Below are 6,798 nucleotides of genomic sequence, written 5' to 3'. Positions count from 1 at the left end.
ATCAAAAACAAGACTGATTTTTTTGGCAACAAACATTTTAAAATGTTCTACATATGTGCAAATTTTTATAAAGAAAAAACATTCCTATTGATCTGGGAAAGAAAAAAACAAAATTAATGTCCCGGAAAACTATTTTTTATTCTATGATGTTTATAAAAGATCATTTGAGCTCGAGATTAGATGGACATCAACTCAATAGAGGTGCCCGTCCCGGGCCACCCCACCCGACCACCATGTTCATTCTTCTCTCTCTCCTCTCCTCTATTCCTACACGAGCAACACTGACGCATATCACACCATGCTCCTCCCGCCACTCCACCTTGTCGAAGTCTATCCGCTATCCCCGTCCTCCACTCCACCTTGCCGCCCACCCCGAGCATGTTGCCACCGTTGTGTAGCTCCTCCCACGGTTCCACCTGATGTGGTCCTCCGCCCACACCCTCCCCCTTGATCCAGCTGGCGCAACCGACGCTATTGATCTCGCCATCTCTCTGGACGGCAATGTGATGCAGCTCCCACCCCAAAAAAGTGAATTATATTTGGACTATGTTTTAAAAAAATTGTATTTCCATTATTTGAGAAATTGTTTGTGCTAGATCATTTCCCCTTAACTTTTTTGCAACATGAAAACACCACAAATAGTAGGGAGGACAAATAGGACAAACAGACATCACATCGCACAGCGGGAGTAAAGACTAGCCCCATCACCTCGTGCGTGCGTGCACGGGAGTACTTGAAGGCTCGAAGTTGACAGGGACGCAAGAGAAACGCCACGGGCATGGCCCAACAACTTGCAGACACACGGGCGATCCGGCCAATCGGCATTTACGCCGGACGCAGCGCAGGCAGATAGCACCGGATCGGAATCCGATCCGTCCCGCGTCAGCTGGCCACGTACGGTGACGACGCACGCACGCAAGAAACTCGCAAACCGCGGTCCCGTGGTGGCGCGGCGGCACGAGGCAGCCAGCGGGATTGTCAAAAACTGTGGCTGAGAGTTGGGCGCGATCCATCTTTGCCGCTAGTAGTACTATTGGGAGGGGATTGGAGGGGAGCGGACAAGGCGGGAAGCCGAGCAGGGGAAGCGGATGGTGCGGCCATGTGATCGGCGATGGGGCTCACGCGCACGACGCACGGCGCAATTTTTTCTTTCTTTTTAACATATCATCACGGGCAGAGCCAGGATTTAGACATGATGGGGGCGAGAAAGATACTATATTCAAGAGAGCCAATACATAAATTTTGTTTCAGAAGTAGCATTGATAGGAAAGCATTGGCAACTAATATTTGACAGTATAAAATTCTACATCTCTATTAGTTTCAATTTATCTCTATGAGGACATCAGGTGGGATTTTTATTTTGGGTGGCATGAATATTGGAGCTGGAAGCCTTCCGCTTAAAAATAAATCTACTTTCGTTATATTCTTCTTCTTCATACTTCAACCATTGAAACATTGAACAGAGAGTGGAATTTGAATTCTAAATTGTAACCTTACCACATCTAATAGGTAGATCAACCTATTTTTTATATGTAGTTGGACTAGTTCACCGTATGTGTCTGATCTGAAAAAACTACTGGGAGTTTGTTGTATTACGATAATACCAGTGACGTACCTTAAGTTGTGCCAAAATCGGTTGATGAAGAAGCTGGATTAGAAGCACAGAATGAATGCGCAGGGCTCCAGCAGCGACGAAAGGAGCAGCGAGATCCGAGAGGCGGCGGCGCATGGGCGCACGAAGCCACGAATAAAACTAGGAACGAAACTGACTACTGGATCGACGGCTGTACGTATGCCTATTTTCCTGATACGTAGGTTTTTTTTTTGAGAACTTCCTAATGCGTAGGTAACTAGCGATTCTGTGTGTTGGGCCTTTGGGCTGGAGTAATGGGTCGTTTAACTCTAGAATAGTACGTCAGCTATGTCTGTCTATATACGTATATTTACGCTACCAGTATACGAATACCTAGCGAACATTCACAGGGGGGCGAGACAATGGGGGTGTCTGACCCCTGCTCGCACCCCCCTGTCTCCGCCTCTGCATATCACAGACACAAATGCACACGCTGACACAGGGGCGGAGCCGGGATTTAGACATGAGGGGGGCAAGAAAGATACTATATTCAAGAGAGCCAATACATGAATTTTGTTTCAGAAGTAGCATTGATAGGAAAGCATTGGCAACTAATATTTGACAGTACAAAACTCTACATCTCTATTAGTTTCAATTTAACTCTATGAGTACATCAGATGGGATTTTTATTTTGGGTGGCATGAATATTGGAGCTGGAAGCCTTCCGCTTAAAAATAAACCTACTTTCATTATATTCTTCTTCTTCATACTTCAACCATTGAAACATTGAGCAGAGAGTGGAATTTGAATTCTAAATTGTAACCTTACCACATCTAATAGGTAGATCAACCTATTTTTATATGTAGTTGGACTAGTTCACCGTATGTGTCTGATCTGAAAAAATTACTGGGAGTTTGTTGTATTACGATAATACCAGTAACGTACCTTAAATTGTGTCAAAACCGGTTGATGAAGGAGCTGGATTAGAAGCACAGAATGAATGCGCAGGGCTCCAGCAGCGACGAAAGGAGCAGCGAGATCCGAGAGGCGGCGGCGCATGGGCGCACGAAGCCATGAATAAAATTAGGAACGAAACTGACTACTGGATCGATGGCTGTACGTACGCCTATTTCCATGCATAGGTAACTAGCGATTCTCTGTGTTGGGCCTTTGAACTGGAGTAATGGGTCGTTTAACTCTAGAACAGTACGTCAGCTATGTCTGTCTATATATGTATATACCTAGCGAACATTCCAAGGGGGGGCGAGACGTTGGGGGGTGTCTGCCCTCTGCTCTCACCCCCTGTCTCCGCCTCTGCGTTGACACGCATATATATACACACATACACTCACTTCTATGAGCACATACATTTTATACCTATGAATAGACTGAACTGACACATCATTTTAAGATTGACGGAGTCGTCACAGACGTCTTCATAGTCGACATGAACATCTCTTCTCATTGAGCGCACATCACCGTAAGGTCTGAAACAAATCCAAAAAAATGTGAGCATCAATGTCAAGTTAAGGGCTTGAACCCTGTTGGGCTGTGGATATCACTGTCCTTCCTAACCATCCAACCATAGGTGGGTTCGCGGTACGCTAAGAGCATCTCTAGCCGTTGGCCTCCCAGGGGGCGCCTAAAATCGCTGCCTGGGGATGAGCTGGCGCAAAAAAATTGGCCTGAGGACGAGTTGGTCCCCAGCCTCCGGCCCCAGGGCCGCCCCCAGGCGCGTTCAAGAAAGAAAAAATATATAGCAAATTTCGGCAAAGTTCGGCTAAACACGACTAAATTTCGGCAAACTTGGGCATATATTAGACATGTTCGCGGATTTTCATTACATAGCAAAATATATAACTAATCTAAAAAAGAAACTGGCTGAACGCCGAGTAGTCGCCGTCGTCGCCGCCATCCTCACCGCCGTTGTCACCGTCGACCTTCTCCTCTTTGACGCGGGCGTCCCTGCTGGATCCCTGCCCGGCGTCGCCATGGCGGACTGGTGGTGGCGGCGGCGCGTCGTCATCGTCGCTGTCGACGATGACGACGACTCCTCCTTCGTCGCAGCCCCGACGGCGCTGCGCGAAGCGCCGCAGGGCGGCGCACTAGCGCTCCCTCGCCACCTTCAGGGAGTCCTGGCGTGCCCATTCCAAGGCCGCGTCGTCGTTGAGCTCCACGTCGCCGTACTCCGTCTTCACGGCGGGGAGGCCCGGCTCCGTCTTCACCGGCGCGAGCCCCGACTCCGTCTTTGGCTTGACGAAGCGCGGAGGAGGAGCCGACGAGGAGGCGCGCCGGCCGCCCTCGTTGATGACGATGCCGGCGCTGCGAGTGCGCCGGCCGAGCGGCGTCTCCGCCGCGGGCTCGGCCTTGACGTCGAGCAACGCCGGAGAGACGGAGGAGTGGGAGGAAGAGCGCGAGGAGGAAGAAGAGGAGGAGCCGAACCTCCTTGGCATCCATTGCCCGTCGCGTCGACGGTGCGCGGGGGCGACCACCCTCGCCGGGGGGGTATGCCAACGGCGGGTTGTTGCCGCCCTCGAGCGTGCGGCCGGGGACACCCCACCACAGGTGGCGCCCCTCGCTGTTCTTCAGGCCGCCCACCACCGCCGCGCCGTTCGTGGACGCCAGCCTCTGCTGCTGACGGCGCTCGAAGTACGCCGCCCAAGCCGCGTGGTTGTCGGCGGCATACTGGGGGAGGGCGAGCTGGGCGTCGGGGAGGGAGGCGTGCACGATCTCTACCTCGTCGACGAAGTAGGAGGGGCACGCCACGGCGTCGGGCAGCGGGGGAATGGGCACTCCCCCGTTGCTGAGCCTCCATCCCGTCGGCCCGACGCGCATGTCCGGCGGCGCCGGGATGTTCGCCTGGAACAGGAGCCACGACTCCTGTTCGCGGAGTGTGCGGCGGCCGAAGCCGTTGGCCGCCGCCTCGTCTCTGGTGAAACGCTCGGCCATCAAGAGAGGGAGGGCTCGGCGGCGGCTCACGGGAGAGGGAGAGGGAGGGCTCGGCGGCGGCGCTCGAGAGAGGTAGAGCTCGGCGGCTAGGGCGGGGCTGGTGTGGCCAGAGGCGAGAGAGGCCACCGGCTTATATAGCCGCGCCGCGCAAGTGTGTACGCGTGCGAGGGAGGGGAGGCGTCGGCGCGCCGCCCCGTGACGCGCCGCCCGTGAGGAATCAATGGCAAGGCTGTCAATGGCAAGGCTGACCGGCGGCAGCCTTGCCATTGATTCCCCGCGGGAAACCGAGGCGTTGGGGGAAGACGAGGCGCGGTGTTGCTGACGCGGCTGGCCCGTGACTCTTTCGTGCCAAAACCGCTCGCCCCGCCGCCCCCGGCGCCCCCCAGCGCGCCGGATTCGGTCTGGGTCCGCCGGCGCTGATTTCGACCTAGGCCGGTGAAAATCGGGTTCCTGAGGCGCGACTGGGCCGTTTTTTCAGTGCCGGCGCGAAAAAATAGTCTGGGAAGGCCTTTCTGGGGCGCGGCTGGAGATACTCTAAGCTTTTGAAGTGTTTGGTAGTCCGCTTCACCATCAGTCACATCCTAAGATGTATTTATGTCTGTTTGATAGGTTGATCTACATCATTTTCCTGACCTACGTGAATTTGAAAGCAGCCCTGTGCCTGGCTAAGGAGGAACGGTCGGATCAGCCGTTTTTTCAGAGTTGATTCATGTGAGACACACATTTCTATTCCAGACATGCATTGGGAAGCACAAGAGATGTGTGAGACGTTTCGACCAGGCCGTTACTCGCATTCCTCTCTCCCCTTACCGCCCAAACACCATTCACACATTTTTCTCTCACCGCCCCTTCCGTCTCACCGATGGCCGGCGATGGTCCGCCCCATTCCTTCCCATGCCGGCGGTCCCAATCCCGACCACTGGGTCGCCTCCCTGACCGTGGGAATCTACAACAATGATGATTTGCCTCGAATGTTTAAATCCCCCTCCCCCCATCTGCACTAGGCCACCCATCAGTGGCCGGTACGTCGACCGCGGTGACACGATGGGGGTTACGGGTATCGACACATCGGCCTTGGTGGGGGTGGGGTTTTTGACTTCCCTACGAGGGTTTCTTCCCTTACTCTGGTCCCATCCGCTCCCTCTCCACCTCCAGCGCCATTTGTTCCCGCTCCACCTTCGGCGGCATCCGTTGTAAGTGCTTTAGATTTTGTAGATTTGATTTGATTTTTGATTTTAGCGCTTAGTTTTTTAGGCAGTTGCTGGTCCGGATCGATTAGTTTGTGCATTGATTCACCACTCCGCACTAATTAAAGCGACAAATGTTGAACTGTTGACTAGATTTCATTTTAGCACCATTTGTGCTTTGTTATCTGTGGACTGATTGCTAGCAACATATGAGTAGATGTGTGGACTGCTAGCAATGTGGACAGGTAGTGCATATGTGTATACTGATTGATTATTAGGATTGCTATATGTGCATACATAAACACTGTATGATCAGTCCATTGATCAAAGGGGTGTGCAATGTATAAGCTATCAAACTGTGTATGGTCAATGCATTATCAAACTGTTTATGGTCAATGCATTATCGAAACAATGCAAATTGCTATGATCAGTGCATTGACCAAAGTAATGCACATTGCGATGATCAGTGCATTGATCATACCAATGTAGACATGCAAGCAACCAAAACAACAACACAAAAATGACTATATATGCAATGTAAGCTATCAAATGAGGTGCACAACATGACCTAGAGCCTGTTTCTACTCAATCAGGCTGAGCCAGGACACGGATGCAGGAGGTGTAAAATTGACATAGACAACTAAACAGGCCCTTTGTTTCTTCGGCCAATACATGACACGGCACGGCGTGGCGTGGTGAGATGGCTGCGTTGCTTTTCAAAGATTTTAATCATCGACGAGTAGTCTCGTGGTGTGAAAGTCGTGGATGTCTTCGTTCCGAAAGACCTCGGTATTCAGGGTTAGGACTCTCTACAGCAGCACATGGGGCAGTACCATCGCTGTCATGTGGGCCCGGTCCCATTTGCCATCTACTACACCATAACACCATGTAGGCTTCTACAGAGGATCTCAACCCCATTATTCAGAGTTTCAGATCTTCCGAAGGATAACGAGTAGGATCGAATGCCACATAGCTTGAATGTCCAATCCCAGATTAATGCCAATGTGTTGCCACAGTTTGCGGTTAAGAGATCATTGAATGAAGATATGCTACTGCTGCTTCTGGGCCATGGCCACACTTTGGGCAGTC

Source organism: Triticum urartu, chromosome 2A, assembly GCF_056163025.1.
Source record: "Triticum urartu cultivar PI428250 chromosome 2A, HENAU_Tu73, whole genome shotgun sequence".
Taxonomy (NCBI): Eukaryota; Viridiplantae; Streptophyta; class Magnoliopsida; order Poales; family Poaceae; genus Triticum; species Triticum urartu.
This window is presented reverse-complemented; position numbering follows the sequence as displayed.